Here is a 13,373-nt window from a genome sequence, read left to right on the forward strand (position 1 = left end):
GGGGGGTCAGGGGGCACATTTATGAGTTTTACCTCCAAGATTTTTTTTCTTTTTGCTGCACTTCACAGCTTGCAGGAACTTAGTTCCCCAGTCAGGGATTGAAACCAGATCCTCGGCAGTGAGGCTACCGAGTCCTAACCACCGGACCACTGGGGATTTACTCTACCTTCAGAATTTTGGCCAGGTTCTTACAGTGAATATAAGCAGGGGAAGCAGGAAAAGGAATGATTTGAGATACCCAGAGTGAGTGAGTGAAAGTCACTTGGTTGTGTCTGACTCTTTGCAACCTCGTGGACTATACAATCCATGGAATTCTCCAGGCCAGAATACTCTAGTGGGTAGCCGTTCCCTTCTCCAGGGGATCTTTCCAACCCAGGCATCGAACGTAGGTCTCCTGAATTGCAGGCAGATTCTTTACCAGCTGAGCCCCCAGGGAAGACCTGAACATTCTATTTTTAGCAAGACCTGCCCTCCAGAGAAACTATCCTACCAAGGCCTAAACCATTAGGGTTTTATAAGAGCCTTACCAGCCTGGGAGAAGAAAATGCCCAAGTCAGGCTGCCTCTAACCTTCCACATGAGGGAAAGGAAATATCCAACTCCAAACTATCAACAAAATCTACAAGAGCTGCTGCTTGGTATCAAAATCTTAATGATGGAAGGCCATATGAACTAAACATGATGATGATGACAATGCCTAAGAAATTAATTAGCAAATCTTTTTGTTTATAAAATGAGTGGTATTTTTTAATTTAATTATCATTTCATTAAAGAGGCATATCCCTTACCTCAAAAAACTTACATATTCTTGGGAAGATATGTACAGGTAGTGAAATGAAAATATATACAGCTGGATAATGGATTGTCAAATGATATAGACAGCAAGTGCTATAAGAAGTTTAGAGGAAGTAAAAATATGACAGAAAGAGATCCTTTTGAGCTGTAAAATTCACAAAACTAACAGAAGTATAGTTAGCCCTTGAATGAATGGGAGCTGGGGTGAGGCGACGTGGGAGCAAATAGACAGACGAGAATACAGCGTGGGCCATCATATAGTGAGAAGTCAAGCAATGAGGGCAGGTGCCTATTAAAGTACAGGTTCTTGGGACTTCCCTGGTGGTCCAGTGGCTAAGATTCTGTACTCCCAATGTGGGGGGCCGGGCTTTGATGCCTGGGCAAGGAACTAGATTCCACACATCGTCGCAACCAGAGTTTCCATGCCGCACTTAAGAGGTCCCACATGCCACCGTGAAGATCAAAGATCCTGCCTGCTGCAACTAGGACCTAGCACAGCCAAACAAATAAACATTTGTAAAAATTAATAATAAAGTAAAGGTTCTTACAGGAGGCAAGGTTGGAAAGGAGTGGAAGAGTCCGAGAAAGACTTTAAATGTCAGCCAGAGACTTGTTTGTCCTTTTGAAGATGGTAAATATTATGGGTTAAATGATAAAGTTTTAATCAGGTTAAAGTTTTAATAAGTTTTAATGTGACAAATTAATTTTGTTTGGATTATGAATGCTTTATAATCAAAATTCTATGTCTGGGAAAATATCTTTCAAAACTGAAAATGAAATAAAGACATTTTCAGCCATACAAAAAGTTGAAAGAAATCAGTAGCAAGAGACCCATACTCTAAGAAATGTTAAAAGAAATCCTTTAGATAGAAGGAAAGCAATTATGGTTGGAAATTTAGATCTATACAAAGAATGAAAATCAGTGGAAATGACAACTACATGGGTAAATATATAAAATCTTTTCCTTATGATTAAAATCCTTTAAAAATATAACTGGCTGTTAAATAAAATTTATCATAATACATTGTTGTAAATTTTATTTAACAGCCAGTTATATTTTTAAAGGATTTAAATCATAAGGAAAAGGTTTCTGTCACATTAAAACTTTATCATATAACCCATAATATTTTCCCAAATGGATCACATTGTGTACCACAAAATAAATTTTAAAAGAGTCAAGTCACAACAATTAGATTAAGTTACAAATCAAAAACAAAAACATCAGGCTTACCTGGTGGCTCAGTGGTAAAGAATCTGCCTGCCTATGCAGCAGGGAGACTCAGGTTTAATCCCTGGGTCAGGAAGATTCCCTGGAGAAGGAAATGGCAACCCACTCCAGTATTCTCGCCCGGAAAATCCCATGGACAAAGGAGCCTGGCGGGCTACAATCCATAGGGTCGCAAAAGAGTCAGACATGACTGAAAACAACAAAGACATCACTGGAAAGTCGCCAAATACTTAGACATTAAAGAGCACACTCCTAAATAACCTAAGGTACAAAAGAGACATCAAAGGGGGAAAATTAAAACATTTTGAACTAAGTTAATTGAAAATATGACATATCAATATTTATGGGATGCCATTTTAAAGCAGTTTTTAGGGAGAAATTTATATCACTAACACCTAAATCAGAAAAGAAGAATGTCTCAAATCTATGACTTTATTTTAAGAACAAGGAAAAAGGAGCAAATAAAATAAGTAAGCAGAGAAAGGAAATAATAAACATTGGAATGGAAATTAATGAAATAGAAAAGAAAAACAGCAGCAAAAATCAGTGAAACCAAAAGCTGGTTCTTTGAGAAGATCAATAAAATTGATAAACCTGTAGACTGAATAACTAGGAAAAACTATCTTCTCTCTGAAGATATAAATTGCCAGTATTAGGAATGACAGAAGTGACATCATTACAGATTACTCATATAGTAAAAGGAAAATGTGAATAATTTTATGCCAATAAATTCAACAACTTAAATGGCTCAGAGCCATTTATTAGCTCATTTTTAAAAATGAAAAATAAATTTCTGCATGTTAACAAAAATAATATATATTTTGCAGAAAACAACTACTTTTTTCCAAAACAAAAGAAGTCATAAGAAGTGTAGCAATGTTTTAAATGTTTGCAAATCTCCTTGTGCCTGGCTTAAGACAGCAGGATTCTTGTATTTGCCTCTGTATTTAATCTCTTGTGATATGCTTCAATGTAAATATATGAGGAAAACCTAGCCTCACAAAGATGTATGGTAGCAAAATGAAGGGTTATTTTAATTGTATTCTGAAACAGTTTTGAATACTCTTCTTTGATACCAGATCAGAACTTGTAAAAAGAAGCCTATGTTCAGTAATTATTGTTACAGTATCTTATTTTAGTTGGGAATGACCTATATATTTAATAAACTTCTACCATTTAGCTTAATTTAGTAAAGGCTAAAGTTTCAAGTTATCAAATTCTGGAGAGATGATTTTTTAATTTTTATTTTTGGCCATGCTGCTTGTGGGATTGTAGTCCCCCAACTAGGAACTGAACACAGGGCCCTGGCAATGAGAGCACTGAGTGCTAATCTCTGGACCCCACAGAATTCCCTGGAGAGACTATTTTATAGTAGATATTCCTAAAACATAATTATTCCTAACCAGTATACCTAAAAGCTTTTATGTCATTTATATATATATATATATATATATATATGACTCGTTGGAAAAGACCCTGATGCTGGGACGGATTGGGGGCAGGAGGAGAAGGGGACGACAGAGGATGAGATGGCTGGATGGCATCACCGACTCGATGGACATGAGTTTGAGTAACTCCGGGAGCTGGTGATGGACAGGGAGGCCTGGTGTGCTGCGTTCATGGGGTCGCAAAGAGTCGGACACGCCTGAGCGACTGAACTGACTGACTGACTTATAAAAATTTCATTATACCAAGTTTTTTCTTTTTTTTTATGACAAATCACTTTATTCATTGTAGTAAACTACAGGTAACATTAAATTTACCATTATAACCCTTTTTAAGTGTACAATTCAATGGCACATTCATATTGATGTGTAATCACTACTACCATTCATCTACAGAAGCCTTTTCACCTTGCAAAATTGAAGTTCTATGCTTATTAAACAATAACTCTTTATTCTCTCCTCCCTCCAGCCCCTGGCAACCACCATATTGATATTTTATGCCTCATGATCTTGACTGTAAGATCTTGACTCTAAGTGACTCTATAAGTTTCTCACATAAGTAGAATCATACAAGTACTTGCCTTTTTTGTAACTAGCTTATTTCACTTAGTATAATGTCCTCAAGGTTTACCCAAATTGTAATATATGTCATAATTTCATTCCTTTTAAGGGGTGAATAATATTCCATTGTATGTGTACCTACATTTTGTGTTTCCATTCACCTATATAAGTCATTTTTCTTGCTGACAAATTTCACAACAGATATAATAAGATCTTATTTGGCTTCTAGAGCCTAAAAGTATTATGCTAATGTCTGCAATAATTAAAGCAACAAACTTAAACTAACTTTATTACTAAACATGGCCCCACCCAAAAGAACAAGACCCAGTTTCCCCCTCAGTCAGTCTCTCCCATCAGAAAGCTTCCATAAGACTCTTTTCCTTATCCGTCAGAGGGTAGACAGAATGAAAACTACAATCACAGAAAACTAACCAAACTGAATACATGGACCACAGCCGTGTCTAGCTCAACAAAACTACGAGCCATACCATGTAGAGCCACCCAAGGTGGACAGGTCATGGCGGAGACTTCTGACAAAACGTGGTCCATTGGAGAAGGGAATGGCAAACCGCTACAGTATTATTGCCTTGAGACCCCATGAACAGTATGAAAAGGCAAAAAGATATGACACTGAAAGATGAACTTCCCAGGTCGGTAGGTGCCCAATATGCTACTGGAGAAGAGTGGAGAAATAACTACAAAAAATGAAGAGACGGAGCCAAAGCAAAAACAATGCCCAGTTGTGGACGTGACAGGTGATGGAAGTGAAGTCCGAGGTTGTAAAGAGCAATATTGCATAGGAACCTCAAATGTTAGGTCCATGAATCAAAGCAAACTGGAAACGGTCAAACAAGAGATGGCAAGAGTGCATATCAACATTTTAGGAATCAGTGAACTAAGATGGACTGGAATGGGTGAATTTAACTCAGATGACCATTATATCTACTACTGTGGGCAGGAATCCCTTAGAAGAAATGGAGTAGCCATCATGATCAACAAAAGAGTCCAAAATGCAGTACTTGGATGCAGTCTCAAAAACGACAGGAGGATCTCAGTTCATTTCCAAGGCAAACTATTCAATATCACGGTAATCCAAGCCTATGCCCCAACCAGTAACGCTGAAGAAGCTGAAGTTGAACAGTTCTATGAAGACCTACAAGACCTTTTAGAACTAACACCCAAAAAGTGTTATCCACCATTTATTGTGATCCACACAGTCGAAGGCTTTGGCATAATCAATAAAGCAGAAATAGATGCTTTTCTGGAACTCTCTTGCTTTTGCGATGATCCAGCAGATATTGGCAATTTGATCTCTGGTTCCTCTGCCTTTTCTAAAACCAGAGGTTTTAGAACTTGAATGGTTCATGGTTCTTGTATTGCTGAAGCCTGGCTTGGAGAATTTTAGGCATTACTTTACTAGCATGTGAGATGAGTGCAATTATGTGGTAGTTTGAGCATTCTTTGGTATTGGAATGAAAACTGACCTTTTCCAGTCCTGTGGCCACTGCTGAGTTTTCCAAATTTGCTGGCATATTGAGTGCAGCACTTTCACAGCATCATCTTTGAGGATTTGAAATAGCTCAACTGGAATTCCATCACCTCCACTAGCTTAGTTTGTAGTGATGCTTCCTAAGGCCCACTTGACTTCACATTCCAGGATGTCTGGCTCTAGGTGAGTGTGAGTGATCACACCATTGTGATTATCTGGGTCATTCCAGAAAAATATCTACTTCTGCTTTATTGACTACACCAATGCCTTTGACTGTGTGGATCACAACAAACTGGAAAATTCTGAAAGAAATGGGAATACCAGACCACCTGACCTGCCTCCTGAGAAACCTGTATGCAGGTCAAGAAGCAACAGTTAGAACTGGACATGGAACAACAGACTTGTTCCAAATAGGAAAAGGAGTACATCAAGGCTGTATATTGTCACCCTGCTTATTTAACTTAAATGCAGAGTACATCATGAGAAATGCTGGGCTAGAGGAAGCACAAGCTGGAATCAAGATTGCCAGGAGAAATATCAATAACCTCAGATATGCACCCTTATAACACCACCGTTATGGCAGAAAGAGAAGAAGAACTGAAGAGCCTCTGGTTGAAAGTAAACGAGGAGAGTGAAAAAGTTGGCTTAAAACTGAACATTCAGAAAACTAAGATCATGTTATCCAGTCCCATCACTTCATGACAAACAGATGTGGAAACAATGGAAACAGTGACAGACTTTATTTTGGGGGGCTCCAAAATCATTGCTGACGGTGACTGCAGCCATGAAATCAAAAGACACTTGCTCCTTGGAAGAAAAACTATGACCAACCTAGACAGCATATTAAAAAGCAGAGACATTACTTTACCACCAAAGGTCCATCTAGTCAAAACTATGGTTTTTCCAATAGTCATGTGGATGTGACAGTTGGACTATAAAGAAAGGTGAGTGCCAAAGAATTGATGCTTTTGAACTGTGGTGTTGCAGAAAATTCTTGAGAGTCCCTTGGACTGCAAGGAAAGCCAACCAGTCCATCCTAAAGGAGATCAGTCCTGGGTGTTCATTGGAAGGATTGATGCTGAAGCTGAAGCTCCAATACTTTGGCCACCTGATGCAAAGAACTCACTCATTGGAAAAGACCCTGATGCTGGGAAAGATTGAAGTTAGGAGAAGGGGATGACAGAGGATGAGATGGTTGGATGGCATCACCGATTCGATGGACATGAGTTTTAGTAAGCACCAGGAGTTGGTGATGGACAGGGAAGCCTGGCGTGCTGCAGTCCATGCGGTTGCAAAGAGTCAGACACAACTGAGCGAGTGAACTGAACTGAACTTTAATATCAAATATTAATTTAATGTTAAATATTTCCCAGTTTATATGAACCTGAAATGTATTGGGGTTAATTTCTTTTGTATTTCTGATAATTTATATATTCCTTTAATTTAATTAAATCTGTTCATTTATAAATAAATTTTGGTAATACCATTCATAGGTAAATATATATCAGGCCTATAATGTATACACAGACATATAGACAGACACAATCAGAGATCTCATTAGCTTCATTTTTAAAACAGTCATGAATCATGTATTACAATATAAAACTCACTAGTTTATAACAGTTGGAATAAGTTAAGTTTACCCATTTGAGTTCCAAAAGGATTCATTTTCCTTTTTTCTCCCAGTGTCAGGAATTAGAGGTGGTCTAGACAGGATAAGAATTTCTGAGAACCCTAGGAGAACATTTACATTTCAAGGCATAGAAAGAGAAATGCGAGCTCCTCTAAAAGGACTTGTTCTCTTTGGGTCAGAGTTCTGAAAAAATGTTATATCAAGCTGGCTTTCTCTAATTCTAACTGCATATGCAAAAAACTGGTATTGGATTGTCAAAAGATCCCCATTTTAGCCACTTTCAGAGCAAGATTTTCTTTAATTCCTAATTAAGTACTTGTAAGTATAAGTTTCCCTTGTACATAAACCTGGCAGGGGTATTAGTTAGAGACTGGCTTTCTGATGTCCCAAAGCTCAACATTCAGAAAACTAAGATCATGGCATCCAGCCCCATCACTTTATGACAAACAGATGGGGAAACAGTGGAAATGGTGACTGACTTTATTTTGTGGGGCTCCAAAATCACAGCAGATGGTTATTGCAGCCATGAAATTAAAAGACGCTTACTCCTTGGAAGGAAAGTTATGACCAACCTAGACAGCATATTAAAAAGCAGAGACATTACTTTGCCAACAAAGGTCCGTCTGATCAAGGCTATGGTTTTTCCAATAGCCTTGTATGGATGTGAGAGTTGGACTCTTAAGAAAGCTGAGAGCCGAAAAATTGATGCTTTTGAACTGTGGTGTTGGCGAAGACTCTTGAGAGTCCCTTGGATTGCAAGGAGATCCAATCAGTCCATCCTAAAAGAGATCAGTCCTGAATATTCACTGGAAGGGCTGATGTTGAAGCTGAAACTCCAATACTCTGGCCACCTGATGTGAAGAGCTGACTCATTGGAAAAGACGCTGATGCTGGGAAAGACTGAGGGAAGGAGGAGAAGGGGACGACAGAGGATGAGATGGTTGGATGGCATCAATGACTCAATGGACAAGGGTTTGGGTGGACTCCAGGAGTTGGTGATGGACAGGCAGGCCTAGCGTGCTGCGGTTCATGGGGTTGCAAAGAGTCGGACACGACTGATCGACTGAACTGAACTGAACTGTTTATGAAAGACATTAGGCCAGCCTCCCACCTAATCACCCCAGTCCAGACCTCTCATTGTGTTTCAGTTGAGCAAATCCCAGAGTATTCCAACCAGGTTCCCCCAGTATTTTTTTCAACTGGGAGGCATTTTTCCCTAGTGTCTTTCAACTGGGTTCTCCCAGTATCTTTCAAAGAGGGGGGGGGGGGTCAAGTACTTGTGTTTCATCACCAAATAAGATCATGAACAATAGTTGGGAGATTGGCGAACCAGGAAACACTCACCCAAATTCATCTGGACTTGCCAAGGAGTCAGATGGGCAAAAGAGCCTGCTGGCACCAAGGCACCTGATCCTTGTAGAGTTCAGGCAAAGGAGAGAAGTCTGCTCTAGGTCCCTTTAGAGTTGCAAAAACTTGTCAACTGAAATAAAAATGCACAACATGAGAGATGTGAGTTTCAGTTTCATTGAGAAACTTACGAGGAATATAGCCCAGGATCTAAGAAGAGGTGGCAAGAATACACAGAAGAACTGTACAAAAAAGATCTTCACGACCCAGATAATCACAATGGTGTGATCACTCACCTAGAGCCAGACATTCTGGAATGTGAAGTCAAGTGGGCCTTAGAAAGCATCACTATGAACAAAGCTAGTAGAGGTGATGGAATTCCAGTTGAGCTGTTTCAAATCCTGAAAGATGATGCTGTGAAAGTGCTGCACTCAATATGCCAGCAAATTTGGAAAACTCAGCAGTGGCCATAGGACTGGAAAAGGTCAGTTTTCATTCCAATCCCTAAGAAAGGCAATGCCAAAGAATGCTCAAACTACTGCACAATTGCACTCATCTCACACACTAGTAAAGCAATGCTCAAAATTCTCCAAGCCAGGCTTCAGCAATACGTGAACCTAGAACTTCCAGATGTTCAAGCTGGTTTTAGAAAAGGCAGAGGAACCAGAGATCAAATTGCCAATATCTGCTGGATCATCGAAAAAGCAAGAGAGTTCCAGAAAAACATCTATTTCTTCTTTATTGACTATACCAAAGCCTTCGACTGTGTGGATCACAACAAACTGGAAAATTCTGAAAGAGATGGGAATACCAGACCACCTGACCTGCCTCTTGAGAAACCTGTATGCAGGTCAGGAAGCAACAGTTAGAACTGGAAATGGAATAACAGACTGGTTCCAAATAGGAAAAGGAGTACATCAAGGCTGTATATTTCACCCTGCTTATTTAACTTATATGCAGAGTAGATCATGAGAAACACTGGGCTGGAGGAAGCACAAGCTGGAATCAAGATTGCTGGGAGAGATATCAATAACCTCAGATATGCAGATAACACCACACTTATGGCAGAAAGTGAAGAAGAACTAAAGAGCCTCTTGATGAAAGTGAAAGAGGAGAGTAAAAAGTTGGCTTAAAGCTTAACATTCAGAAAACTAAGATCATGGCATCTGGTCCCATCACCTCATGGGAAATAGATGGGGAGACAGTGGAAACAGTGTCAGACTTTATTTTGGGGGGCTCCAAAATCACTGTGGATGGTGACTGCAGCCATGAAATTAAAAGACACTTACTCCTTGGAAGGAAAGTTATGACCAACCTAGATAGCATATTAAAAAGCAGAGACATTACTTTGCTAACAAAGGTCTGTCTGGTCAAGGCTATGGTTTTTCCAGTGGTCATGTATGGATGTGAGAGTTGAACTGTGAAGAAAGCTGAGTGCCAAAAAATTGATGCTTCTGAACTGTGGTGTTGGAGAAGACTCTTGAGAGTCCCTTGGACTGCAAGGAGATCCAACCAGTCCATCCTAGGGGAGATCAGTCCTGGGTGTTCGTTGGAAGGACTGATGCTGAAGCTGAAACTCCAGTACTTTGGCCACCTGATGGAAAGAGCTGACTCGTTGGAAAAGACCCTGATGCTGGGAGGGGTTAGGGGTCTGGAGGAGAAGGGGGTGACAGAGGATGAGATGGCTGGACGACATCACTGACTCGATGGGCATGAGTTTGGGTAAACTCCGGGAGTTTGTGATGGACAGGGAGGCCTGGTGTGCTGCGGTTCTTGGGGTCGCAAAGAGTCGGACACGACTGAGCGACTGAAGTGAACTGAATTTATTTATTTTAATTGGAGGCTAATTACTTTACAATATTGTGGTGGGTTTTCCATACATTGACATGAATCAGCCACAGGTGAACATGGGTACCCCATCCCAAACCCCCCACCCACATCCCTCCCCATCCCATCCCTCTGAACTGAACTGAGCTGATAGCCCAGAATACAGCCTCTCAGATAGGCTTCAGGCACTGAGGTAAGGGGAGAGGCCAGTTTATTCATGATTTTGGAGAAGGGGTATGTGCAATTAAACACATATCTCAGGAGAAGGTTACTGCTAGTCATGGGACACAAAGATCTCAGTTAGTGATTTTAGTGCTTTCTAAGTATGGGAACATACCAAAAAATTGGGTTCGTAACATTTTCTCCTGAAAATATCTGACTACCTGCAGCCCTTTTCTGATAGTTTTCCCAGCGCACAGAATACCTCATTCCTGATCCAGGGGTGTTGAAGGTCAGTGACTGCAGTGGCTAATGACCTAGCCCTTATAGAGCTGAATGGTGAGTGACATTCTCTAATTGGCAATGTATTATACTAAATGTATATTGCATTGTTTTTCACTTGGTCCTTAAAAAAAACTGTATAATTTATTAATATAATTTTTATAGATGAGGAACTTGGGCTTAAAGGGGTTAATTAGTTTGTCCAAGGTCACACACCCAACAAGTGATAATGCTGGGGTTTGGCCCTAAGTGTGGCTTCCAGCATTCTAGCCTTCTCTCGTACTCTGACATTTTCAACTAAAAATCCCTGGGTTTCTCATGGCAGTTTAATGCGTGTGAGTCACTTGTGCACAATCCAGGATGTGTTTCCTGAGCAGGAGATGCAAAACCTACTTGGCATTTGAGGTCAGTACATTATAGGAATAAACTGTGCTTGTGTCTAGGCTTTTAAGTATCTAAATGACTGAGACTTTGTCTTCAAAAGGGAAAAATAACAGCCTTGTAAAACAGGATTACCAGTGCGGAGCTGAGTGTCTTAGAATCTTTAAGCCTCAGAACACAGAGAGCAGAAGAGAAAAAATGTTTCTAGGTTCAAGAGAAGTAATGAGCTCCAAAGGAAAGAGCCTGTCCTTTTGCTTAGCAACACCAAAAGCTGATTATTTAGTGCTTGCTCTCTGGGTAAAAGGCAGAAAAACCAAGTGAAGAAAAGATACCACCTCATTTAACAGGCACTTAAAGCATTATCACACATGCTACTTTACCAAAAACAGTCTCCATTTTAAACACTAACCTTAGTTGAACACCAAGTGTCTTATGCATGCTGGGTGCTCAACAGACCCACAGTCTCAGAATAAATTTTGTCACCACCTAAGATAGCTGTGTGCAAATACAGATTGAGAAAGTAAGGCCAAGAGATGAACAACTGGCCCGAGGTCACACAGTTCTTTTCAGTAGAGCTGAAACAGAGCCTAGATCTGTGGTAGGTAACAACCCTGGACTCTGAAGCCAGACTGCCTCAATCAACTGAGGCAAACTTAAGAGTTGAGGGTTCAGCTCTTACATTTAGTGATAGAGTTACCCAGGTCAGTGTACGTGATCATGCCTGACTCATAGAGTTATGTGAAGGGTCCTGTGATAATACAGAGGAAAGACTAGCCACGTGGTACATGAGCTCTGTAAATTCACTGCCCTTAATGCCATCATTACTGAGCAGTTCCTCTGAGCACTCTCTACCACATAGACTGACAGTTCTTCACAGCTTGACAGCTCTTTCTTTCTTTCTTTTTTTAAAGATTTTGTTGTTGTTGTTTTATGTGGATGATTTTTAAAGTCTTCATTGAATTTGTTACAATATTGCTTCTTTGTTTTTTTTTTCTTATGCTTTGGTTTTTTTTAGCTTTAAGGTGTGTGGGATCTTAGCTCCCCGACTCAGGATTGAACCTCACTCCTTGCATCGGAAGGTGAAGCCTTTACCACTGGACCACCGGGGAAGTCCCATTACAGCTCTTTCAACAATGTCTTGAAGGCTACCAGACTAGCCACGCCAAAGTAGGACTCTTTGGCACATGGATTATTTTCAGCTACAGGGGGCTTCCCTCACAGCTCAGGTTGTAAAGAATCCGCCTGCAATACAGGAGACCCCAGTTCGATTCCTGGGTTGGGAAGATCTGCTGAAGAAGGGACAGGCTGCCCACTCCAGTATTCGTGGGCTTCCCTTGTGGCTCAGCTGGTAAAGAATCCACCTGCAATGCGGGAGACCTGGGTTCAATCCCTGGGTTGAGAAGATGCCCTGGAGAAGGGAACAGCTACCCACTCCAGTATTCTGGCCTAGAGAATTCCATGGACTATACAGTCCATTGGGTCACAAAGTGTCGGACACAACTGAGCGACTTTCACAGGGAATTAAGAGCCAACAGATGCAGGAAAAGTTCCTTACCTCCCCTTAACTGACTATAATAGAGTATACATTTCCTCATAAAGCAAATTTCTGGGACTTCCTTTTTGGTCCAGTGCTTAAGACTCTACAATTCAAATGCAGGGCGAAGTGTTCCATCCCTGGTTAGGGAACTAAGATCCCACATGCCACATGGTGAGGCCAAAAAATACAAATAAAAGAGAAAAATGCATACATATGGAATTTAGAAAGATGGTAATGATGACCCTATACGCAAGACAGCAAAAGAGATACAGATACAAATAATAGACTCCAGTCTTTAACAGACTCCTTTGGACTCTGAGGGAGAAGGTGATGGTGGGATGATTTGAGAGAATAGCACTGAAACATGTATATTACCATATGTGAAATAGATCACCAGTCCAAGTTCAAGGCATGAAACAGGACACTCAAAGCTGGTGCACTGGGACAACCCAGAGGGATGGGGTGGGCAGGGAGATGGGAGGGGGGTTCAGGATGGGGGACACATGTTCACCCGTGGCTGATTCATGTCAATGTATGGAAAACCCACCACAATATTGTAAAGTAATTAGCCTCCAATTAAAATAAATAAATTCAGTTCAGTTCAGTCGCTCAGTCATGTCCAACTCTTTGCGACCCCTGCACGCCAGGCCTCCCTGTCCATCACCAACTCCCGGAGTCCACCCAAACCCA

This window comes from Odocoileus virginianus, chromosome 7 (genome assembly GCF_023699985.2).
Source record: "Odocoileus virginianus isolate 20LAN1187 ecotype Illinois chromosome 7, Ovbor_1.2, whole genome shotgun sequence".
NCBI lineage: Eukaryota > Metazoa > Chordata > Mammalia > Artiodactyla > Cervidae > Odocoileus > Odocoileus virginianus.